This window comes from Pimephales promelas, chromosome 21 (assembly GCF_988280905.1).
Source record: "Pimephales promelas chromosome 21, fPimPro1.hap1.1, whole genome shotgun sequence".
NCBI classification, from domain to species: domain Eukaryota; kingdom Metazoa; phylum Chordata; class Actinopteri; order Cypriniformes; family Leuciscidae; genus Pimephales; species Pimephales promelas.
Genome location: NC_142789.1, coordinates 8,187,416 through 8,214,932, shown reverse-complemented (window position 1 = coordinate 8,214,932; position 27,517 = coordinate 8,187,416). Strand labels below are relative to the sequence as shown.

Here is a 27,517-nt window from a genome sequence, read left to right as displayed (position 1 = left end):
CATGCACAACAATTTCTGCTCACGGACACAATCTCAGCAGAGCCCTGCCCACAGAGCTCGCCACAGACAGACCGGGAGATTAGAACTGCTCCAAGATTCAGCTCCCAAGGATGACTTTCTGGAAAACAGCCGGGGAAACCAGACCAGCATATTACTGCCTCCGATAACACCAGAGGAACAGCCCCTCTCACCAGACACTTTATCCCTCTCTCCAACATCTCCACTTCTGTGCTTCTCAGAGAAAATGGAAAAAACTGGTGTATGCTGGAACCAAACTATCCCACTCTTTTGCTGCAAGCCCCCACAGATGTCAACCTCCGCAAATCACCAAAGCCAGTGGGCCCAGCCCCTACTCCTGCCCCTCCTCCATTGAAAGCTCTTCGGACTCTGCCACAGCTCCAGGACTCACACCCTCCTCCATCTTCTCAAGGTGAACCAAAAACAACTGATACCAGCTCTCAGTGATATGTGTTGGGTCCCCGCTATGAAAACAGTGACTTTCGTAAATGTTAAACAAATGTTTACAAAAAAGTGGGAACCCAGTGTTCCTCAATCTTTCTCTATTGCTGTTCAATTACAAGTCAAGTTCAATTACACCAGATTAGTTGCAAACCCAACTAATCTGGTGCCTGTTACACGCCAAACTAAGATTGCCGTGGGGACAAAAGTAAGACTGTTCAGTTAAGTTAAACATCCACTCACTTAATAAATCACTTCTAGTCAACATCTTAATAGCCACATACAACCTGGGGCCTGTTTCAGAAAGGAGGTTAAGTGAAAACTCTGAGTATGTTAACCCTGAAATGAGGGAAACTGGGTTTTCCGTTTCAGAAAGGGGGGTATATCAAACCCGAGAAAGCAGAGTAAGTCAAGCCCGTTTCTGAAAGAGAGGTAACTTATACTCAGAGTCAGTTACCATGGTAACTTACTCTGTGAACCTAACCTGGTCGGGAGCAGGTTTTCTGCTGGAATAAAAAACATTTAATAGAACTCAATTATTTTTCAAACATAATTTAATAAGTTATTAATGATAAAAAATAAGATCTTATTCATAAATCTTATTCATAATCAATTATTGAAGTTAGTTGATTACATATGTTTTATTGAACAAATGTTTAATTTATTTAACTGCCATTTTAACTGATGATAATAATAACTATCATTTAAGAATGCAGTTTATATATTTAATAATTGTTTAATACCATAAACCGTGATATTTTCTGAGACGGTTTTCATACTGTGAAACTCTCCCCACATGGGAGTCCCCCACCCCACACCCGCTGTTAAACAAGTTACTCAGCAACTTTTACTCATGTTTTAAATTAATTACTTTTTACATGAGTAAATTTTTAGACTGGTATTTTTAGATTACATAGTAATTAATCACACCCAAAACCTTTTTTTGTCTGTCGATGTTGCCATGGTGACTCATAATATCTGCGCTCCATTGATAATGGATTTTTATAGTTGTGGTGCACACGCTTAACTCAGAGTCAGTCAACTCAGAGTTGATTGAACTAACTCATTTCAGCTGTTCTGAAACCGAAAACTCAAAGTTTCCCATCTCAGAGTAAGTCAACTCAGAGTTCAAGCTTTAACTCAGAGTTGGTTGAACCTCCTTATTGAAACGGGCCCCTGGCCTTTATGATTCTAAATGAAACTCGTTCAGAAAAGACTGTTGCAGTGTAACAGTCCTCAATGAAACATCCCTATCCTAACTTTACTTTTATGAGTGTCTGCGGAGCGGGTAAGAGAGGCGGGGACTTAGCTGATCTTTTTAAAGATGTCTATGATAATAGTAGCACATATCATTTGCATGTAAGCAACTATCATTTTGGAATTACCCGTCTTTCGAATATCTGTGTATTGTGTTAAAATATGATCCACTTATTTTACTTATTATTTCGAGGCCTCCAAAATACTCTCCAGCCTTTGCTGAGGACTTTACAGAATTGCTGTCAACAATTTCCTCAGAGTTTAACTGTTTTGCCATTGCTGTAGAATTTAACATTCACATAGATAATGCAGAAAACAATATGGCAAAATAAATTAAAACGGTTTTAAAAACTTTTGATCTGAATCAGCATGTACATGGTCCGACACACAATCATGGACACACTCTACATTTATGTTTTGAGGATGAGGATAGACAAACCCAAGCGCAGACAGAGTACACTGAACACACGATTTATTGACAACAAAAGGGAAAATAATGCCCACGATGGGGTAAAACAGGACAAAGCAGAGGATGACTAACTGGACTAATACTTAGACAGAAAACAAGACACTAACTAACAGCAAATGCACAAACAGGATCAGGTAGGGAAAACAGACGTTCCGAAGCTTTGCGAGATCCCGAAGCAAAAATGATTCGAAACACTGATCCGAAGCGTGATTCAAAACACCCACAGTCACGTGACAAAGGCTAAATGAAGCTTCTAAGTGTTTCATCAGGTGGAGTGCTCCGCCGAATCAGGGTTTGATTGATAGGTCGTTCGGGAAGGATCGCGTGAGCAAAGTGCACACAGAATGCCTATTCTTAAAGTCTTGTGCTGTTTTATGAGAGCAAAAACCCATAAAATTGTTTTGATTTTAGTTCATTGGCAAAATATAACGCTAGAGACAATGTTAGTTTATACTTTTTACATCTCATGTTCGGCAAAAGATAGGCTCGAACTCGCGGCCGAGTACATCAATTGCTCTTTCAAGAACTACGCCCTCTACGATCTACGCCACTGTAACTGTTCGTGACAGGCCTGTTTTTGCTCAAAACACGATATATATATATATATATATATATATATATATATATATTGTGAGATATATATATATATTGTCTCTAGCGTTATATTTTGCCAATGAACTAAAATCGAAACCATTATATGGCTTTTTGCCTTCATAAAACAGCACAAGACTTTAAGAATAGGCATTCTGTGACAGATTAATAGAAAGAACAGAAGAGAAATTAATATTTTTAAATAAAAATCTGAAAGAAAGTGAGACATTGTGGCTTGATTTGTTTTATTAATATTAATTTTTCATGACCAAAATAACATTATGCAATGTGAAGAGACTACAGGTTACAAGCATCATATATTTAAAAACAACACCTGCAATTGACCACTAGGTGTCACCATGGAGACGGGTGTCGGATTGATTCGAAGCCTCGAAACAATATAGCACATTTGCTTCAACTGTTTCATTGCTTCACAAAGCCTCGATCTGCCCATCACTAGGATCAGGACACACCACTAAGACAAGATACTCACAGGTAATATTAACAGAGTGTAGCAGGTTTCACAATGAACCGACACAGGACAGCAAACACAAGGGGATGATAAAGGGAGACTAATGATAACATAACAGGTGACAGAGATAAATTAATCAAGACTAAACAAGGGTAACAAGGGGGCGGAGTTATGTGACGAGACAACGCAAGCACACAGCCCAAACAAATGGCCATGTGCTTACACATAAAACATGGGTCTGTCATGATCCTGCCACAAGACTAGGAAAAATCAAGATGATGGCAGAATCATGACAATTTACTTATCAGTAAGGGTTTAAAAATCTCATTGATTGTTACTAAGGATGTAGCACTGTCTGGTCATTTCTGTATTTTCTTTGATATATTGATCTTTCCTGCTATTGAAGCTAGATCTGTGTCTGTCAAGAATAGATTCTTAAATGAGCACAATAGTGTGCTATTTATGAAGGCTATATCTTTAAAAACCAAGCATATCTGCTTGCTCTGTTAATTTTCTCCTTGATTCTTTTAACTCAAAAGTTAAAAGTGTAATTGATGATATTGCTCCTGTGAAAGTCAGGAAGAATAGTGATGGACAAAAAGCACATTGGAGAAACTCAACAGCTATGCAAAATATGAAAAGACAATGCAGAAGAGCAGAGCACACTTGTAGTCTGTTGAGCTACTCGTGTCGTGATCAGCTTGTATTACCGCAAAGTTGTTAAAATCTCCCGGAATCTAGAGCGAGCGTGCATACGAGACAGAGGTTGTGCTCCAAACCGCGTATCACGCGTGCACACACGGCTGCACGCACTCGGCAGAGAGGGGAAGCGAGCGAGAGAACACCTTGCGTGTACGGAGAGTCTTTCCATGTAATAAATGAATGAAAGCGTTTTATTTCATAGTGCCCACGCAATGGCATGGCAGCTTTATCAATGGCTTGAGCGGTTTGCCTCAAAACTATTTCTTTCTCGACAGAGAGCTCAGGTGGAGAGCTCAAACATGGACTGCTCAAAAATCTGTAGTTACATGAGAGCTATGGGACCGAACGCGAGCAAAATCCAGTGGAAATATGTTAACGAGTGCACTGAGAGGACGCAAAATGAAACTAATGAAAACGTCTCCATTAATTTGTGCATGTAGTCATTTAATGCAATACTTTAAAAGCCTTTTTTCAGAATATTGGCTACTTAGGTAGATTTCTACAAATGCTAATTTGTAGGCCATTGAATTTTTTTATAATAATATATTCATTAAAATTAAAAACAAACATGAACTAACATTAACAATGGACAAAATCCCCACTATCTGACCCCAGAAGGCCGCTGTGTAGGCTAATTCAAACCCAGACAAAGACCCATTGGGTGAAGCATTGAAATAATACTATGATGCATATAAAAAATGAAGAATCGAATCGAATTAATCGAATCGCATCGAATTTGGATGTGAATCGCATCGAATTGAATCGTTCTGAATTTGCATGAATCGTTCTTGAATCGAAAACCTATGAATCGTGAATCGAATCGATTCAATGTCTACCCAAAGATTCACAGCCCTACTTCACAGTGATAACATGAAAGTAGTACAACACAGATCAATAATATTGTTAAATATTAAATATTAAATATCCCCAACTGAGCAAGCCAAAAGCAAGGCAACAGTGGCAAGGAACCAAAACTCCATCAGATTGGATGGAGAAAAAAAACCTTGGGAGAACCCAGGCTCAGTCGTGGGCCAGTTCTCCTCTGGCTAACATTCATATTGTTTATATATAAATATTAAATATAAATATTGTTTATATATAAAACGGTGCCAAAACATATCACCGGCGTTAAATCGTCTCTTCACGGGCGTTGGTCTTCTCATCACAGGCGTTGGGGCATCCGAAATCCCCGTGAGAGGCTGGATACAAAACTGGACCTGATGAACGCCATTTTTCTCAGGACAAGTGTCCCGAGATAACAGCAGAAAGGCAGATGGGAAATAATTAGCAAAGCTGATGTTCATGATGATTTCCATTATACGTGAGTCGGTGTTAGAAAACCACTATCTCACAAACTCTCCGCAACCCAACCATACGCGCCGACCCGTTTGACTAAGGCTGTCGAGCCCCACTTTCGCGGAAATGCGTTTCAGTGGCAAACGGTTCCATATGGCATAACAGAGGACTAAAAGGTAAGCATTATGTGAATGCTTGACTAAAGAGATGCGTTTTTAATCTAGTTTTAAACTGTGTCAGCGAGTCAGAGCCTCGGACCGTATCGGGGAGGCTATTCCAGAGTTTTGGAGCTAAATGCGAGAACACCGTCCCTCCTTTAGTGGACTTAGATATCCTAGGAATGACCAGAAGCCTTGAATTTAGTGATCTTAAGGAACGCAGTGGATTGTAGGGCGAAAGAAGATCCGTTAAGTACATACAGGAGCTAAACCATTTAGGGCTTTATAGGTCAGTAGTAGTACTTTGTAGTTGATAAGGAACTTAATAGGTAACCAGTGTAGAGATGATAAAATCGGTGTTATATCCCTTGTGCATTGTTCAAATTCACGACCCTTTCGTTATGTTTGTGGCTGAAAAAAGCCACTACTTTAAACTGCTGTAAAAATGTATCAGATAAATATTTTTTTTCACATTTTTTTTTGCATAAATCTATTAATCAACCTCAGTCCTGATCAAAACTACTAAATGTTTAAAAAAAAAAATCAGGATTTTAACTCTTTAATTGCCAAATTCATAAATGATGATTTGGGAAAAAAACACACAAAATGACTTATTTTCAATATAAAATATGATTGTGGACTGGATTTTTTTTTTACCTTTTATCACAGTCTTGGACATGTCAAAGATTAGAAACAGCATTGGTTTTGTAGTTATTTTTTGTGCAGCATCAGATTTTAACTTTTTCTCCCTCATTTACTGTTCGTGGCTGTTTTTGCCCTATTGACTTCCATTGTAACCACATTTTTTGATTGCAAGGTTATGACACCATAAAATCATGCATTTTTGATTGTTGATAGTTCCCTATCGAGGGGACTCAAACTGCGTCCAAGTGACACTTTGGGGGAACACCCCTCAGCGTAGCGTCTCTGAAGCATGAATGAAACTAAGCCAATCTCCGATTGGATCAACGTGATGACGTGATGTGTGACGACACATAGGCGGAAGCATATATAAGGAACCGGCACACACAACATGTCAGCTTTCTGTTCTTCAGCTAAGCGCTCTCTGTGACTGTCAGTCTTATTTATTGTTTGTCTGTCTAAGCAAGTGAATCTCCCTAAAAACTGAGTAATGGCGAGTGTGAATTTCAGGCGGTGTGTGCACCCTTGCCCTCGCTACATCACGGGCGGGGACACACACCAACTGTGTACACATTGTCTGGGAATGCAGCACGCGCAGGCAGCTCTCGAGGGAGCTGCTTGCGAGCATTGTGAGGCTTTACCGCTCCGTGTGCTGCGTTCCCGGCTGGCCCTTTTTAATGAAGAGGGTCAGCCTCGTGAGCCCCGTGGTGCGGGACCCGCGTCCGCCGCGCAAATGAATCTGTCTGGGGATCCCTAGGCTGCTGAGGCACCTTCTCGGGATTCATCGGACAGTTCCGATGTCCTCGAGCCTCGCACAGAAGCCCGCTCGGCGTTACACCCGGCTCTCTTGTGCTCGCGTCCTGAGTGTGCCTGTGAGCAGCTTCACACCAGGACAGGCAGGGCGCGTTGTGGCATAGTGGGTACTCGTTCCCCCAAAGTGTCACTTGGACGCAGTTTGAGTTCCCTCGATAGGGAACGTCCTCGGGTTACGACTGTAACCCTTGTTCCCTGAGAAGGGAACGAGAACTGCGTCTCGTGGCCACGCCGCCTTCCCCTGCCTGGGAGCGCTTGCTACATCACAGAAGCTGACATGTTGTGTGTGCCGGTTCCTTATGCTTCCGCCTATGTGTCGTCACACATCACATCATCACGTTGATCCAATCGGAGATTGGCTTAGTTTCATTCATGCTTCAGAGACGCTACGCTGAGGGGCGTTCCCCTAAAGTGTCACTTGGACGCAGTTCTCGTTCCCTTCTCAGGGAACAAGGGTTACAGTCGTAACCCAAGGACGTTTTCCCTGTTGGGAAGAGGTAAAATTTGTAATTTTTACTGTTGATAACCAGGTGGAACAATCAACCCTTTAGACAGGCCTGTGCAAAAAAAAGCTTAGTTACTGGCTTTTACATGGAGTTATATGGAGTATAATAGCATATTACAGTGTGTATGTGTGTGTGTGTGTGTGTGTGTGTGTGTGTGAGTGAGTGAGAACTCACCTTGATGCGTCTGAGAAAATAAAAATATACACTTCAGCTCTCAAAACTTCATGGAGTAAGTGTATTTATGCATCTGCTGCCTTTTGATGGTGAGAAATGCAGACTGAACAAAAACAAAGCAAGTGGATATAAACACTTGTCATTTGATGGTGAGAAGAGCAGCAAGCAACATGAGAAAGGGCTTGACTTGAAGTTTTAGATATGATTATGCAGTCTGACCCCTCCAGCGAGCTGCAGGAGGTATTGTCTTCTCACTCTGACCGCAGACTCGGGAGAGTCAGATCCTGGTTTGGATGTGGCACCCTCATCATCATCTCAAGCTTCCACTGAAGGCGAGGAGGATTCGGAGGATCCTGGATCTGGGTGGACTGGGAGAATCTTGAGAGGGACATGGTGGCTCTGAAAAATCGCACGACCACTGCGATCATCGCACAGGCAACGTGTGGACAACGTGTGGAAAATATTTATCTGATACATTTTTACAGCAGTTTAAAGTAGTGGCTTTGTTCAGCCATGAACATAACGAAAGGGTAGTGAATTTGCCCAGAGTGTACTGTTGAGTTTTTGAAAAATATGTGTCAAAATAAGATTTGTCACCAAAAATCATTCCATTTGCTGAAACAAGGAAAAAGTTATGGCCAAATTAAGACTAAAAAATACCCCATAGTGGCTGAAAAAAGCCACAACAGCACATAAGATCATATTTTCTTGACCTAGTAAGAACTCTAGCAGCTGCATTTTGTACTAACTGTAGCTTGTTTATTGAGGATGCAGGACAACCAGCTAATAAAGCATTACAGTAATCTAGTCTTGAGGTCATGAATGCATGAAATGAAAGCTTTAGCATAAGTTCTGCCAGGAAGACTTAATTACCGCGTCACGCGTTGCCTTCAGGTTATCCAATCACGTTCTTATTCTTGTGGTATAAAAGATCAGTACTTACACATGTTTGAGTTCGCAGATGCCGACGCGACAACAAGCAGAAGCTGTCGCATTTATTCATGCTTCAGTCGCCAGACAACATGTTCCAGGATATTTACAATTTGCGAGATCCGACGATGTCCCGCCCTATTTCCTACCGCACGTCGAGGTTCCTGCGCATCTTCGCATCTTCCCGTAGACACAGCGGTCCTCGGAGAGATTTGATCAGCTAAGGCAGAGAAGTTCCGGCTGTCTTTAGGCTAAAGCACTCCAGAACCATGAATCAAACTCCCCCAAGGCTTTCAATTCGTTTTGGTAGGCACCGCACCTCCACCAGCACTGTTAATGTGTCCTAAAATTATTAGATAATTAGATTAGATAATAATTAGATAATATATTTAGATAATAATAATTAGATAATATAATTAGATAATAATAATTAGATAATAATTATTTAGATTATTAAATAATTATTTAAAATTATTTAACTTAATTCAGGTAAGTATTTCTCCATGGCTTCCTACACGTCCGAGTTGAAATCATGGTTAAAATTGGCGTCCGCGATGTCGATGACGTGGCGCTATCTGATCATTACGGCTGATCCGCACAAATATTCCACATTTCAGTCGTGATCTAATAACATCAGTGTTACCACGCTTTCATTTGCAGCTTACAAAAACCTACTAACATCTGTGTAACTGATTTAAAAATCAAGTAACTGCTTGAGTTCTTAAGAGCTCTATACTTATGCAATCTCACGGGTCACGCTCGTCATCACGTCTGCTCACTTACCAGAGTTCGTTTGCGTGTGCGTTTAAATATATAAATAAACCTGAGCGAAAGAAAGCAAGTTTATCATTTGGCTGCTATCCTTATTCTGCAGTGATCATATCTACAATGGCAGCAAGTTATTAATTGTGTAAGAATAATTCACAAACAACTATTTTCACCATATTAGGCTATACTTTAAATTCACATTTAGTCATTTAATATTTAAATGACTGTACAACATTTGAATTGTGTACAATCGCTGTAATACTCAACCTTTCTGGTGGCTACGTAATCCATTGAAATGTGTGATCGGAATAAGAATTAACGTGAGGGGTGCTTTCACATTAATTTTCAGAGAAATGCAGTCTAAAGGATCAAGGCAGCTGCGTGGCTCTGGTTAAAGCCACATATACTTAGTCAAAACTGTTAACTCAGTAGAACTAATAGTCATATTACCGTAGTATTATTTATGAGAAGTCAGTGAAGGAGGCTCCAGTGACATTGTCTTTGCTCAACTATGATTTACTTTTTCATGTATCATTCTATTCAAGAGTCTCTACTGGTTGTGGCCAGCGATCTCCCAGCAAGAATGGGGCTATTTCTGCAAGAGCAACTCAGGAGCCATGTCAGTCATATGCTTTACACCTGAGAAAAGGATTCCACAATCAAGAGACAACAGATCATGCATCACTTAGAGTCTCTTTCACGTACCGATCATGGCCGGCTGTTCCTTCATTGTATACAATTATGAAATTGTAATTTAATATTTTGTCCATTTATAGTTCGTTTTCAGGCATCCAAATCCACACAAGTATTTTAATCCAAAATTTTTTCAAGTCTGTTTACTGTACCTTTTCTGTTGCTTAAGGCATAGCAAACCTATGACTTATAAAAGTAGTCAAAGTTTCAACAGCACGTTTGCAGCTTTGATTAACTATCACTGCAATTTAAAACTTTTTCTGTCAATTAGATTCACACAGAATGGAGTCTCAAGAAGTGTCAACATAAAGTCATCATTCCATCGATGAAATATGTAGCTTGTGATTCACTAACCTGGAGGAATGTCACTAGCTCCTACCAGCACTGTTATAATCTTTAAAAGTAATTCTCAAATGAATTTCTCTCACTCTTAACTTTGAGTGTGTAACCTTGCAGTTGTTGGTTATGCTTGAACGGCAGCATTACACTCCAAGTCAGAAGCAAAATCCATTCAACCCCTTCGATTACGTCTGTCTGCAATGGACTCTTTTTCTAGTGTTATTCAAATTGTAACTGTCTGTCACAGCGTTCATGGCTCCTACATTCAGGGGATTATTTCCAGGAGTTAATACTCCATTTTTCCCCATGGTCTTCTCTAATTACGTTTATCCCTTATTTCCTTCCTCTTTTTCTCAAGAACTAAGAATGACTAAAGGTCTGTATCACATTATCAATTTATAAATTTGCAAATTCTGTCCATTCTCATCTATGGTCAAATTTTGATTTATCATAACTAACGGAGCACTACCTTCTTAACCTGGTTCGGGTCTCGTCAGTTCCGACCTCAATAGCTGCAGTCTATCCTCCTCCCCGTGTACTGCCATTCCTACAGGACTGGGGCTGCCATGACAGTGGCCAAACTTGGTAGTTCTGTTGCAGCCATCAAAATCCTCGGCAGATGGTCTTCCTCTGCATTCGAGTCATAACTAAGAGCTGATCCAATCATCCTTGAAGCCCAGCAAGCTCTTCAGTGATATTCAGGTAAATTCTATACAATTACTGGTGGTGGTATCAGGCAATGGCCTCGCATGGCCTTGTCTTCAAGCGGCACTTTAGCCATATATTTATTCATATACAATTAAACCTTGTCTTGTCTGGCCTATCATGGCTATATCCGTGTAGTCTATGAAGACCTGTCTATGTCTGGCCATCGTGGCTATATCTGTGTGGTCTAATGAGACTGGTATGTGTCTGTCTTTCATGGCTGTATCTATGGTATATCGCGACCTGTCTATGTCTGGCTATCATGGCCGTATCTGGTATATCAAGTCCAGTCTAAGTCTGGCTATCGCGGCTGTATCTGTGGTCTATCGAGACCTGTCTGTGTCTGGCCTATCATGCCTATATCTGTGTGGTCTAATGAGACCTGTCTACGTCTGGCCTATCGTGGCTGTACCTGTGGTCCATCGAAACGTCTATATATACCTGTATCCGTGGTCTATCGAGACCGGTTTATGTCTGGCCACCATGGCTATATCTGCGTGGTCTAACGAGACCTGTCTTTGTCTGGCCCATTGTAGCTGTATCTATGGTCAATCGAGACCTGTCTACACCTGTATCTGTGGTCTATCAAGATTTCTCTATGTCTGGCCTATCGTGGCCATATCTGTGGTCTATGGAGACCTGTCTATGTCTGGCCTATAGAGGTCGTATCTGTGGTCTAACGAGACCTGTCTATGTCTGGCCTATGGGCTATATATATGCATAAGTTCTGCATTTCAGTTTCCGGTTGGGAAGATTAAAGGGGCATGAACTGGCTTTTAAAAATTTTATTATATTGTTGTCTGAGGTCAACTTAAGACGTTCGCTTGGTTTTTGCATTCAAAAACATCAAAATTAATAAGTAATAGGCTATTTTGTACCCAAGCTGTGAGCCTTCCTGAAAAACGGTCGATTTCTATGGGCGTGTCTCACTGAAGACTCGGAAATAAACGCCCACTGCTGTGAGTGGATAACAGTTTTGCATATTGTAATGAGTTTAACTCACCCGTCGGTGTACGTGGGGGAAAACGTCCAATGTTGTCAAATGGCAACCGGATTCGCCCATACATGTTCGACCAAGAGTCCGTGTGTTGCACAATTCCTGTCAGATCCAAAATAGATGGCACAGCACATTCTTTACTCTTAATCGGTCTGCAAATCCAGTCTTGTTTACAAAACAATCCTCAGTGAAATGAAGCGAACAGACGACAATGTTTTACCCTCATCAGCTGGAACGTCATTAAAAATAAAGTTTATCCATGAAGTCCTATTGGAATCCAGATGAAGCTTATGCAGCGACTGTCTTCGTCCACAACCAGGCACTGCACACTATATTCTGTATTGCTCGTTAGATCGATCCGGAGGTAGGCATGTATGTTAGGCTACTTAGCTATGCGTGTAATGCACGAATCGGTGGGCGGGGCTAAACCGGCCGTGTTGAAGTAGGCGTTGATCTTCTTCTGCGGGGGTGGTGTTTTAACCCCTTCGACGTCATAGTTTCCCACTTTTAAAAACGAGACGTTTTCAGAGGCTGGCGTAAATAAAAGCTTTTATTGGACTAACATGGACGTTTTCAGTTCTGAAACTTACAGGATATTCTTAAAATATGATAACCTCTTAGATGTCAAAAGCTCAAGGAAAATTTGATTTCTCAGTTCATCACCCCTTTAAAGCGGAGGAAAACCGAGGAAATGGGATTATGGCAGAGTCTTCAAAATTTACTGTCCTCTCGTCTTTGAAACGAAACCTTCATATGTTCAAATGGAAATTTTATATAGTTATGTTTATTTAATTTAAAAAATCTGTTTCGTGACTAACGTTTCTTTTGTAAAAACATGGAGTATAAAATTCAATATAAATTATCGGTACTGCATTGGACTCTACGATCGGCAGAAGTTATTGAGCATCCTTAAACCTTCACTGGAAATCCCGCCGTGCATAGAGCCCATCGTGGCTGTATCTGCGGTCTATTGAGACTTCTCTATGTCTGACCTATTGTGGCTGTATCTGTGGTCTATCGAAACCTTTTCTATGTCCGGCCTATCGTGGCTATGTCTGGCCTATCGTGGCTGTATCTGTGGTCTTTCGAGACCTGTCAATGTCTGGCCATCGTGGCTGTTTCTGTGGTCTATCGAGACCTGTCTATGTCTGGCCATCATGGCTATATATGTGTGGTCTATCGAGACCTGTCTGTGTCTGGCCTATTGTGGCTGTATCTGTGGTCTATCGAGACCTGTCTGTGTCTGGCCTATCGTGGCTGTATCTATGGTCTATCGAGACCTGTCTGTGTCTGGCTTACCATGGCTGTGTCTGTGGTCTATCGAGACCTGTCTATGTCTGGCCTACCGTGGCTGTATCTGTGGTCTATCGTGGCTTTATCTGTGGTCTATTGAGACCTGTCTGTGTCTGGCCTACCGTGGCTGTATCTGTGGTCTATCGAGACCTGCCTCCTGTGTCTGGCCTACCGTGGCTGTATCTGTGGTCTATTGAGACCTGTCTATGTCTGGCCTATCGTGGCTGTATCTGTGGTCTATCGAGACCTGTCTGTGTCTGGCCTATCGTGGCTGTATCTGCGGTCTATCGAGACCTGTCTGTGTCTGGCCTATCGTGGCTGTATCTGTGGTCTATCGAGACCTGTCTGTGTCTGGCCTATCGTGGCTGTATCTGTGGTCTATCGAGACATGTCTGCGTCTGTCCTATCGTGGCTGTATCTGTGGTCTATCGAGACCTGTCTACGTCTGGCCTACCGTGGTTGTATCTGTGGTCTATCGAGACCTGTCTGTGTCTGGCCTATCGTGGCTGTAACTGTGCGGTCTATCAAGATCTGTCTATGCCTGTATCTGTGGTCTATCGAGACCCGTCCATGTCTGGATTATCGTGATCATATCCATGTGGTCTACTTGGTGTATACATAGGTATATGACTAATGTTCATCATGCTAAATATGGTATCTCCCTTTTCTTTTAGGAACATTTAGGATTCATGACCGGTGGGTATACTTTCGTTCATCAATTTTGGGGGGAAGGCTGGCCCCGTCCCGAGGGATCTGCAATCCACCTACTTTTTTTTTTTTTTGGGGGGGGGGGGTGGGGGGGTGGGTGGGGGGGGGGGGTGGGGGGGTTGGGGTGTTGGCTGCGCCCCTGCCTTCGTCTTCAGGCAGGAAATGCTGATCCGCTACCCTCGGATTACGATCTATGGACGGGGCCTACGCCAAAGAAGTTTGAAAATAATAGCTTGCTGGGCTGTCAATAAATAGATGCTTTGTTGCATCGTTTTATCTCCCGAGTCTTTCTGGTAGAAATGAAAGCTTTAGCATAAGTTCTGCCAGGAAGACTTAATTACCGCGTCACGTGTTGCCTTCAGGTTATCCAATCACGTTCTTATTCTTGTGGTATAAAATATCAGTACTTACACATGTTTGAGTTCGCAGATGCCGACGCGACAACAACCTCCACCCTCCCCACCACCACCAGGATGGTCCCGTCTACACTTCCCAGGGGGGTTGGCTGCGCCCCTGCCTTAGTCTTCAGGCAGGAAATGCTGGGCTGTCAATAAATGGATGGTTTGTTGCATCATTTTATCTCCCGAGTCTTTCTGGTAGAACTAACTTTTCTGCATCAGAAACAGATAGCATGTTACGTAGCTTAGCAATGTTTCTAAGGTGGAAAAAGGCTGTTCTTGTAACATATGAAATATGATTTTCTAAAGACAAGTTGCGGTCTAGGATAACACCCAAGTCTTTTACTGTAGTGGATAAAGTAACAGGACATCCATCTATATTAAAGTTGTATTGTGAGAGGTTTTGTGAGTAGTTTTTTTGGACCAATAAGTAAAACCTCCGTTTTATCTGAATTTAATAGCAGGAAATTACGCGTCATCCAGCTTTTAGCATTTTTTTATCTTTGAGACACTCTGTCAATTTAGATGAGTTAGTGTTTTCATCTGGTCGTGATGAAATATATAATTGAGTGTCGTCAGCGTAACAGTGGAAATTAATTCCATGTTTTCTTGTAATATTACCAAGTGGCAGCATATATATTGAGAATAGCAGAGGGCCTAAAACTGATTCTTGCGGTACTCCATAGTCTACAGACGTTATCTTTGATTTTTCCCCATTTAAACAGACAAAATGATAACATTCCGATACGTACGATCTAAACCAGCTTAATGCCTGTCCCTGAACACCAGTGTAGTTTTGTAGTCGATACAAGAGTATTTTATGATCTATAGTGTCTAACGCAGCGCTAAGATCAAGTAGAACTAGTATTGAGATACAGCCTTGGTCAGAAGCTAAAGGTAAATCATTTGTAATTTTAACTAGCGCAGTTTCTGTACTATGATGCGGTCTGAATCCTGAGTGGAATTTTTCATAGATATAATTTTCTTGCAAAAAAGAGCACAATTGACCGGACATAACTTTTAAAGATAAAGATGAGTTAATAATATTGAGGAGAGGCTCTTCCACTACAGGTACTGTAATAGTTCTTTCAGTAGTTTAGTGGGTATTGGATCTAATAAACATGTTGTTGGTTTAGATGCAATGTTAAGTTTATTAAGCTCTTCCTGTCCTATCGTTGTAAAGCGGTGTAGTTGTTCTAGAGGGGCCATAATTGAAGCTGAATCATAAGACACCATAGAGGATTGTACATTTATAATTGTGATTCGGATGCTTTCTATTTTCTTATTGAAGTAATTTATAAAATCATTACTACTAAACTGTAACGGTATATTTTGCTCTGGTGATGTCTGTTTATTTGTTAGTCTAGGCTAGCCACGGTGTTAAATAAAAACCTTGGATTATTTTGGTTATTTTCGATTAGTTTGCGGAGATGCTCAGCCCTGGCTGTTTTTAGGGCCTTTTTATGACGTGACATACTGTCTTTCCACGCGATTCTAAAGACCTCTAAATTAGTTTGTTTCCATTTACGCTCTAAGTTGCGAGTTTCTCTCTTGATAGCATGCGTAGCACTGTTGTACCATGGTGCTTTAGTTTTCTCTCTAACCTTTTTTAATCTAATTGGTGCAATAATATCTAATGTAGGCTACTAGTGAAAATGGTGCTCAAACTGCTAGTCATTTCCTCTAATTCATCTGTTTGTTTGGGTTCACTTAGCAGCTTAGATAGATCAGGTAAGCTATTTGAAAATCTATCTATAGTGGTTGGAAGGATTGTTCTGCCTGGTCTATAACGTGGCGCAACATGTCATATTTCAGCAGTACGTATTATGCAAGTCACCATGTAATGATCAGTGACATCATCGCTTTGCGGTAGGGGTGTCACGATTCTCCAAATCCTCGATTCGATTCCATTTTCGATTCTTAGGTCACGATTTGATTCGATTCTCGATTTTTATCAGTCGGCCAATCAGGATGCTCTCTTTACTACATGTGCTTTATGCCCATTTCACACATACTCTGTGTGCAGTGCGTATGCGGTGCATGTTGCAGTGTGTATGGTACAGGAGCAGCACGCACTAAAGTGCTTTCAGAATCACATACTGTGTTTGCAGTGCGCGGCTGTACCACAAACACATACTCACTATTTTTATTTCAAATTCAGAAGATATGCAGCAAATTTTATTAAGAAATGTTTTGTCAGCATTGTCAAAGCATGAATTCTCTTTGTACACTCATACAAACTTGAATGGACAACAACATTTAAACAAAATATAAAAAACGTAGGCCTATAATTACATGCATTACTTCTATATATATTAAGTTTCTCAAGCAAATGGTCAAATATTTAACCATGTAGGCTACTTATATTAAAATCGCAAATTAACTTAAAATTGACAAAAACAGCCGACTCTATTGCCTTTTCTTTTGCATTTAAATTTTAATACAATAAATCTTGCATGCCACAAAGAAGTTGTCATTCTACCTCCACGAATGACACGAGTGTCGTTCATTATGACCTTGTTGAGGTAAATTGTAGTTTTCTTTGCTAAAAAACCCCGGTCTTAAAGAAAAAAGATGAAAAGTAGTATTTAATTAAATTCATTTATGGTGAGATTACTACACTTGATTTAATTAAATGCATTTATAGTGAAACTAATACATTTTCAGGTCAATCTGTGTTCATTTTGACCACGAACCGTGCGCTAGTCACTTATTTCTGCGTTTGCAGCACAGCAGAAAGTCTGGTTACACTTTATTTCGATAGTCACTTTAGACATTCTACTAACTATAAGTAACTTTTCAACTACATGTCAACTAAGTGTCATTAGAGTATTAGTAGGCTGTAGTAGACTGTCAGTAGACTGTTAGGTTAGGGTTAGGTGTTAGGGTTCAGGTTAGGAGAACAAGTTGACTTGTAGTTGCTAAGTTACTTATAGTTAGTAGAATGTCTGTTGAGGGACCAACAAAATAAAGTGTTAGCAGATATTAAGCTGACAGTCTACTAATACTCTAATGATAGTTAGTTGACATGTAGCGGCAAAGTTACTTATAGTTAGTTGAATGTCTAAAGTGGACTATCAAAATAAAGTGTTACCGAAAGACTCAGCGTGGAAACGATCTCTGCACTGCTGTATACGCACCGCAACTGGAACGGATCGACGGACTGCATCCGCGTGCAGTGTGAAAGCTACATGGGTAAGGAAACAAATACGCACCGCATGTACGCATTGCAAACAGAGTGTGTGTGAAACGCCATTATGAGGCACACATGCAAGCCAAGGCCTCACTCTCTATCGTGCGCGCAATACGGTTTGGAGCACAGTTTTTTCTGTCTCAGCATGCACGTTCGCTCTTGTTCGCTCACTCTAGACTTAAGGAGATTTTAAATAATTTGCGTGCATCAGGGAGCCGCTATCAATATGCAGGAGACTTCCGGCCCTTCGGCAAGACTTGGGATGTCAGCAAACTGGGGCTTTTTTGAAGCGCGAATGTTGTCAACATACCTCACTGGAAATCTAAAAAACGTCCACACCTGCAACTTCAATGAAAGAGGAGGGGGCTCATGTTCTGCCGACGGTCTCCTGCATCTGCGGTTTCCATGCTATCTTTTGAATGACTTAAGAGGAGGTTGACCAAAGACTCGCAGTACTTTAACATGCGTGTTTTTTCTGCTTGACAAGCCGAACGAACGTTGGCAGTATCGACGATTTTAAATTCATTTCGATTTTAATTAATTTCGATCGATTTCAATTTTAAATCCCTACTTTGCGGTATAATATCTATATCAGTTGAAATGGCTCCATATGATATAATTAAATCTAGTGTATGATTTAGACGATGAGTGGGACCACTGACGTTTTGTTTGACCCCATAGGAGTTTAATAAGTCTGTAAACGCAGCCCCTAAAGCATCATTTGTATTATCTACGTGTATGTTAAAATCTCCAACAATTATTGCTTTATCGACATTCACCAATAGATCCGAGAGAAAGTCTGCGAACTCTTTTAGGAATTCAGCATATGGCCCTGGAGGTCTATATACAGTAGCCAAGGCTAGAGATAACATGGATTTCCTTCTTACATCTAAGAGCGTAACATTTAGCACAAGTACTTCAAATGAATTAAACCTGTGACCTGTTTTCTGAGTAATATTAAAAATATCTTTATAGATTGTTGCTGTTACGAAGCTGGAGACGAGATGAGATCCATGTGCAGCTTTATTTAGAATCATCAAACAGGCAGGGGTCAGGAAACAGCAGGGATATCAGAGAGTGAACGCAGAGAGTCGTCAGGTAACAGGCAGAAGATCAGGGCAGGCAGCAAACAGGCAGAAGTCAGGAAACAAACCAGGATCAAAACCAGAGAAACCAGAAACAGGATATACGCTCAGAAATTACAAGCCGTGGCAATGCAATACTTCGCAAAGAGTCCTTGTATGAGTGTAGCTTATATAGGCAGTCTGAAATGAGGTGCAGGTGTGTGTGTAATCAGTCACAGGGAAGAGGCATTATGGGAAACGGAGTTCTGGTGGGAGTGATCAGTTCAGATGTGGAGTGCCCTCTGGTGATTCTCTGGGGCACTCCAACTGGTGATCGTCACAGTTGCAACACCCCCGCCACGACCGATCAGACGAGGCTCATGTTATAGTATCCTGGTGGAGTAGATTCATTTAGACCGAAATACTCATTTGGTTTAAGCCAGGTTTCAGTAAGGCACAGAACATCGAAATTATTATCTGTGACTATTTCATTTACAATAACCGCCTTAGGTGTGAGCGATCTAATGTTTAGAAGACCTAGCTTTAGAAATTGTTTTTGTTCACTGATATTTAGATTTTCTGGTTTAATTACAATAAGATCTAGATTTTAGATTTTAGATACTAGATTTTAGATACACAGTTTCTATATAATGTTCTACACAATGCATATTAGTTAAGTTTGGACAGCAAAGGCTGTGATTTGGACTTTGACTTACTAGTCATCTGGTGCGTATCGTCTTGGAGATGTTGTCCGATAGAACAGCTGCTCCGATCCGGCTGGGGTGGAGTCCATCTGCACGATACAGCCTGGGTCTCTCCCAAAACAGATACCAATTATTTACAAAGAGCAGTTTCTGTTCATTACACAATAAAAATTAACCATTCATTTAATGCAAATAGTCTACTGAACCTTTCCTGTCCTTGTCTGTAAGTGGGAAGCGGTCCAGACACGATGATCGTTGCTTTAGGCGCTGTGCTGCGTACCGTCTCGATCAGGCTCCTGTAGTCCTTCTTCAGAACCTCCGTCTGCCGCAGCCTGATGTCGTTCGCTCCCGTGTGCAGCACAACAGCTCTGACGCGGAACATACTGGCTTCACTGTGGGCGAGGGAACACAACACACACAGATAGACCAATGCAAGTTCATCTAATGTTTCATCTAATGTTCATCTATTATGCCAGCCGCAGCTGGAATCAGCTTCCAGAGGAGATCAGAGTTTTTTTTTTACCTCTTGCTAATTTTTTAATTTTTTAAATTTTTTCTTTCTGGTTTTTATCTTTGTTTATACTCTGTAGCACTTTGGGATTGTTTTAACTATGAAAAGTGCTTTACAAATAAAATATATTATTATTATTATTATTAGATGTGCTCCTACAGTAGTCACTAAAGCACAGCTGTTTAGCTATGCATTTTCTGAATGAGCACTGTGCCACTGTTCGTCCAACTGTTTTACTGTACTGTACTTTATTTTAATTTTCATTATTATTTTAATTATTCTTATTGGATTTGATTATTTTAATGTATTCTATGTAAAGCACTTTCACTATTGTTTATGAAATGTGCTATATAAATAAACTTGCCTTACCTTGCCTACATGGACAGAACTCAAAGCCTCAGGACCTCAGACCAGAAGCCCGAAGCTGCATTCCCTGTGCTCACATAAAAGATTTTGAGCTTGAGTTAGAATAAGCCACTTGTGAAGATCCTTCAGAATGCAAAAGCCCACTTCCCTTAGTGGGGAAAGGACAGCTTCCACGAATTTAATATGGGGAGACAGGGACACCCCAAAAGGTAGGACCTTGTACTGGTATGCCTGACCCTTAAAAGCAAACCAAAAAAACAGTCTGTGTCGAGGTAAAATGGAAGTATGCATCCTTCAGGTCGATCCCTGCGAACCAATCCTGGGGGCGAATGCGCGGATGCGTTTCTGTGTTAGTGTCTAGCAACTTACAGCACTAAGATCAGCCATAACCCACTGCCTTTCTTGGGTATAATAAAGTACGGGCTGTGAAATCCTAACTTGGCTGGAGGGACAGGCTCTATTGCGTCCTTCATCAGCAGAACCACAAATTCTGCATGCAGGACAGGGGCATTTTTGCCTGCCATTGAGGTAAACCGAATGCCACTGAACCTATGGGGGGAATCGCAGAGCTAAGTCTGATTGTCTTAATGAGCCAGAAGGACAGACTGGGAAGCACTAGCCAGGCTCCTTAGCTCTGCGTGAGCTGCACCAAAGGGACAACTGTGAGTTTGGTGTGATTCTTACCTGGCTCAGTGGTTCCTGCAAGGGCCTGACTAGGGAGGCATGAGGGAACAGCGCATCCTTGAAATGCGAACACCACAGGCCACCACAGGCCTTTTAGAAGCAGTAAATGCTCTTATTAAGACGATTGGTAGAGAGTGATAGCTGTACGCAAGCACTCGGCTCAGAAGAAAAAAAAACGTCCTCGGGTTACGACTGTAACACTTGTTCCCTGAGAAGGGAACGAGAACTGCTTCAAAATGACACTTTGGGGGAACGCCCCTTAGCGTGGCGCCTCTGAAGCATGAATGAAACTAAGCCAATTTCCGATTGGATCAACGTGATGACGTGATGTGTGACGACACATAGGCGGAAGCATATATATGGAACCGGCACACACAACATGTCAGCTTCTGTGATGAAGTAAGCGCTCCCAGGCAGGGGAAGGCGTGGCCACGATACACAGTTCTCGTTCCCTTCTCAGGGAACAAGGGTTACAGTCGTAACCCGAGGACGTTCCCTATCGAGGGAACTCAAACTGCGTCAAAATGACACTTTGGGGGAGCGAGTACCCACTACGCCACAATGTGCCCTGCCTGTCCTGGTGTGAAGCGTGGAAAGCCGCAATGGCAGCCACGTACACCTTGAGCGTGGACGGGGTAAGACCAGAGGAGAAGTGATCTTGGAGGAACTCCAGTACTGAAGCCACTGGGCAGTTAACTGGGTCAACCTCACGCCCCCTACACCAATTAATAAACACATTCCACTTTAAGCCGTACAGTTTCCCCGTGGAGGGAGCTCTAGAGCTGAGTATGGTCTCCACTACTCCAGCTGATAGGCCAGCCTCTAGGTACTGTGCCCCCTCAGGGGCCAGACCCACAGTTTCCATAGCTCTGGCCGAGGGTGAAATATTGAGCCCTCCACCTGTGTCAGCAGGTCCCTCCTGAGGGGAATCTCCCACGGAGGGCCGTCTAGGAGCAATATTATGTCTGAGAACCATACTCGGGCCGGCGACAACGGGGTTACCAACAGTAGACTGATCCCATCGCAACGGACCCTCTCTGAAACTCCCGGGAGCAGAGCGATCAAGGGAAATGTATACAGACGCAGCCTCGGCCACGTCTGTACCATAGCATCCAGCCCCAGTGGGGCTGGAGGGGTGAGGGAAAACCACAGTGGACAGTGGGTCGTCTCTCGAGACGCAAACAGGTCCACTTCCACTGGGCCGAACCTCTGACATATCGACTCCACCACCTCGGGGTGAAGTCTCCATTTCCCGGGCCTCAGCCCCTGTCTGCTCCCTGATTTAGACTTCCCGGCATGTATGTTGCTCTCAGAGACAACAATTTCTCCTGGGACCACAGGAGGATCTGATGCGCCAGTCTGCATAGAGGGCGAGACCTCAGGCCCCCCTGATGGTTTATATAGGCCACCACTGACATGCTGTCTGACCTTGCGAGGACGTGGTGACCTCTGAGGTCCGGCAGGAAGCTCCTCAGAGCCTGGGAGACCACCAACATTTCCAGGCAGTTTATGTGCCAGGAGGAATGATGGTCCTGCCATAGATCTGTCGTGAAGCGCCCGTCCATGACCGCGCCCCAGCCCGTGAGGGAAGCGTCTGTTGAAACGGTTCTCCGGCGGCATGATGCTCCCAACACTGGACCTTGGGACAGGAATCAAGCTTTCTTCCACATAACCAGAGAACGAAGGCATCTGCACGTAACTCTGATTGTGCGGAACGGGTTTCCCCTCGGGGAGAACCCCTTGGTTTTCAACCACCACTGGAGGGCCCTCATGTGCAGCAGGCCGAATGGAATGATGTTGGATGAGGCTGCCATGAGTCCCAACACTCTCTGGAAATGTTTGACAGTGATGGCTTGGCCTATCTTTATTCCAGCCACCGTGGCCAGAATGGACTCGACTCGCGCGGGAGACAATCGTGCCCGCATCGTGACCGAACCCCATACCACTCCCAGGAACATAGTCCTTTGGGCTGGTATCAACATGCTCCTCTTCGTGTTTAGTCTCAACCCCAGCTTCTGGATGTGGGCAAGAACAACATCTCGATGCTGAATCGCCTGCTCTTGTGACTGGGCCAGAATCAGCCAGTCGGCTATATAGTTGAGCATCCTGATGCCCTGGAGCCTCAGAGGTGCTAGCTAGAGCTACATCCATACATATGGTGAATGTGCGAGGAGAGAGAGCTAGGCCAAACGGAAGAACCCGAAATTGGTATGCTTCGCCCCCGAAAGCGAACCTCAGGAACTTCCTGTGAGATGGAAGGATGGATATATGGAAGTATGCGTCATTTAGATCTATCGTGAGATTCGTGACGAACCAATCCTCGGATTGAATCTGACTTACTATCATGGGAATAGTGAGCATCTTGAACCTGAATCTCCTCAGAGAGCAGTTCAGATATCTGAGATCTATTTTCAGGCGCAACCACCCATCTTTTTTGGGAACTACAAAGTAGCGGCTGTAAAACAGTAAAAAAAAGCAGCTTGCGGAAACCGATGTGTCCTGAAACATACTCGACGGCGGGAGAACAACACCGATTTCCCGCGGGCTCCACGAGGGAGACGACCTCAGTCGCTCCGTCACAGGTGGGGCTGCCCGCAGAGATCCTAGCACAGCTAAGACCTCTTAGAGGTTTTCTTAGCCTGTAGGACGGCCCTCAGGTCGCCCTGCTTGGCTTGTGGTTTGGATTGAGAGCGCCATCTATGCCCCCAAGCTCCTTGAGGGGGTGCTCTAGATGCGACGCTCTCTCTCTGAACCTGCCTGTAGGTGAAGGAGCTGGTAGCTGGCTGAGGCTGCGGCTGCCCACTGGGGGCAGACTTCTTAGACACTGAACGGCGAGGGAGAAATTGTTTGAAGGCCGCTGATTGTTTTTTCGCCTCCTGAAACCTGTCGACAATGGTATTAACGGCGTCGTCGAACAGGCCAGAAGGCGAAATCGGGGCATCAAAATCGGGGCATCAAGCCCTGTCTTTCTTCTTGATGCCCGTCAGATTTAACCATAAATGTCTCTCCGAGACCACAATTGCTGCCATGGAGCGACCGACTGCGCGGGCCTTCTCTTTGGTGACTCGGAGAGACAAATCAGTAACTTTCCTCAATTCCGCCCCATCATCCGGAGTTGGTCCCTCGCCCTCATCAATGTCTTTAAGAAGATCGGCCTGGTACGCTCGGAGAAGCGCCATGGTGTGAAGATTCGCACCAGCCCGACCCGCAGCCATATATGCCCTGCCCACCAGTGAAGATGTTTCTCTGCACGGCTTGGTGGGCAGCACCGGGGCTTTAAAGGATGATGCCGACTCAGGTGATAAATAATTAGCTAAGGGCTGTTCAACCCGTGGCATCATCCCATAACCACTCTCTCATGCCCCCATGATTTTACTATACTTTAACACAGTGGGATTAGAGACACGAGAGTAATGTTTTTTTTTTTCCACGATTTACACATCTCAGTATGCAAATCTGGAAAAAATGTGTAGCCCCGATGATGAGGTTGTTCCCTGTGCTGCAGGAAGCGCTCATCTAGTTTGCTTTTAATTTGCGCTTCCTGCTTTTATTGTGGCCAATCGATCTTTAAATGGGCCACTGCACGGGAAACAACCTCTACCAGCTCCTCATATGCGGTGACACGGGGTGGCGAGTCATCCCCGAAATCCCCGCCCTCGATGCTGAGCACGTCCACCTCCTCGGAGGCAGACAGCTTAAGAATCGGATCCTCGACTAGCGCAGAAGAAGCCACTGGGCGGGCTTCTGCGCGAAGCTCGAGGACATCGGAACTGTCCGATGAATCCCGAGAAGGTGCCTCAGCAGCCTCGGGATCCCCGGACAGATCCATCTGCGAGCCCCATGAAGAGCGTTGCCGCACCGCCTCAGCGGACGCTGGTCCCATACCACGGGGCTCGCGAGGCTGACCCTCTTCATTGAAAAAGGCCACCCGGGAACGCAGCACGTGGAGAGGTAAAGCCTCACAATGCTCGCAAGCAGCTCCCTCGAGAGCTGCCTGCGCGTGCTGCATTCCCAAACAATGTGTACACAGTTGGTGTGTGTCCCCGCCCGTGATATAGCGAGGGCAAGGATGTACACACCGCCTAAAGTTCACATTCACCATGATATAACAGTTTTTGAGGGAGATTTTCACTTGTTTAGACAGACGAACAATAAATAAGACTGACAGTCACAGAGAGCGCTTAGCTGAAGAACAGAAATCTGACATATTGTGTGTGCCGGTTCCTTATATATGTTTCCGCCTATGTGTCGTCACACATCGCGCCATCATGTTGATCCAATCGGAGATTGGCTTACTTTCATTCATGCTTCAGAGGCGCTACGCTGAGGGGCGTTCCCCCAAAGTGTCATTTTGATGCAGTTTGAGTTCCCTCGATAGGGAACTGGATGAGTGGATGTATGCCACCATCTTATAGACTAGCGTGTACAGGGGAGTGGCTTGGGATGCAAATTCCACTTGCCAATTCCATTGTCTGTAATTGGTAAGAGACAGAGTAATGGGTATTAATCTTGATCTGTAAGAGGACATAATCAATGGGTTCTTCCATATGTCCTCTATTAAGTTGACGTAACCCCTCTGGGTTGATCTGAGCTGCGGCTCCTTTGGAGTTCATGCCAAACATTTAATCTCTTCCTCCTACACAGGGTGGCAGAAATACAGATTAATCTAAGCTCACCGGCTGCTGCAGACTCAAGATTTAAGGCTCTGACTGGGCCAGCCAGGGATTCTTGAGTGAGCAACTGTGAATTTATTTAACAGGTGTGAATGTCTGTATGGGTGAACTTCTTTACAATTTAAGAGTTTGTGAGCAAGATGTGATGTCTTCCCTAATTTGTTTATGCCTAATACCCGTTTCACATTTACCTTTACTCATCTGACTTGTACTCATCTTGCCAACATGTGATCCAAGAGAACCAACTGTCCTCCTTATTGTGTTTGCATAATTCTAGAACAGAGTGTATGAGGGGTGCAGAGTGGAATACGCAAAGAGTCAAGTTGTGTGATTGTGCTTATATTCAGTACAACAGCACTCTTGCTTTTGTGATTTTGCTTAAATATAACTTTTCTTGAACACCTGACACATGTGTGTAGAACATTGGATTCCCATCTGTCTGTCAAACACTGAATATTTTCATGGAGACCTTCTTTCCAAAAATGGATGTTAGTGAGAATGTTGGAGAGAAGCCAAACCATGCAGAATTTCCGGATGACAAGGGTGAGATGTGTTAGTAATGTAGCATGAAATCAGTAGCGTAAATAAAGCTGTCTGTTATCTCTCTACCATGTGATGAGGCAGAAGCCAAAGGATTTAATATGACTTACTCAAGAGGGAATTGATGCCCGGAGGAGAATGCAAACGTCTTCCTGTCAAAAAAATGTCAGACAGCTCCTTACTTTCTCCACTGGCTTATTCACGTGGTCCTAATTCCTCACCAAGCGACTGCAGAGATAAGTGATTTAGTTTGCATTAGATTGTTGAAACAGTTTTCAACATAGTTGACATAGTGACATTGCATATTTGTTGCATATAAATATGTCACTTCCTGTCACAAATAATTGTTCACTGCACTGATTTTAATGGAAATAGACTATAACTGGCTGTGAAGTCCCTACGTGATATCATGTGTAAGAATGTAAAACATACAATACAGATGTACTGACAGCATCTAAAATGTGAATCAATTATGTGTGAACAGCCTTATAGATGTGCAAATGTTTTCAAATCTGTATTTAATATATGAGTATTTAATTAATGGAAGTATTTGGTTGATTGCATGGTAACACTTTACAATAAGGTTCATTAACATTAGTTAACTACATTTGTTAACATGAACTAATAATGCACTGCACATATACAGCATTTGTTAATCGTTGTTAATGTTAATTTCAACATTTACTAATACTTCATTAAAATCTTGTTAACATTAGTTAATGCACTGTGAACTAACATGAACAAACAATAAACAGCTGTATTTTTTATTAACTAACCTTAACAAAAACAATAACAAATGTATTACTCAAGGTTAGTAAAGTGTTTCCGATTATATTTTATTAATCATCAACGACATTGGGCCCTATCTTGCACCCGTCACAAATGACTTGTGGGATTTGTGGGATGCACATCCAGGGCACGAAGCTCCCGTTCCACCACATCCCAAATACTCTATTGGGTTGAGATCTGGTGACTGTGGGGGTCATTTTAGTACAGTGAACTCATTGTCATGTTCAAGAAACCAATTTGAAGTGATTCGAGCTTTGTGACATGGTGCATTATCCTGCTGGAAGTAGCCATCATAGGATGGGTACCTGGTAGCCATAAAGGGATGGACATGGTCAGAAACAATGCTCAGGTAGGCCATGCCATTTAAATGATGCCCAATTGGAACTAAGGGGCCTAATGTGTGCCAAGAAAACATTCTTTAGACCATTGCATCACCACGGCCAGGCTGCACAGTGGTTACAAGGCATGATGGATCCATGTTCTCATTCTGTTTATGCCAAATTCTGACTCTACCATCTGAATGTCTCAACAGAAATCGAGACTCATCAGACCAGGCAACATTTTTCCAGTCTTCAACTGTCAAATTTTGGTGAGCCTTTGCAAATTGTTGCCTCTTTATAGTG

The 27,517-nt window shown here is 42.9% G+C and overlaps 1 long non-coding RNA gene across 1 annotated transcript; it reads right to left on the bottom strand.

Annotated features, from left to right (window-relative positions):
- Positions 1 to 11,968: 11,968 nt before the first annotated feature.
- Positions 11,969 to 19,717, bottom strand: LOC148970114 (uncharacterized). Its single transcript, XR_016148674.1, has 3 exons — positions 19,344 to 19,717; positions 14,384 to 14,516; positions 11,969 to 12,073 (listed from the first exon to the last, which is right to left on the bottom strand). It is a non-coding gene; the product is annotated as an uncharacterized LOC148970114 (long non-coding RNA).
- Positions 19,718 to 27,517: the final 7,800 nt, after the last annotated feature.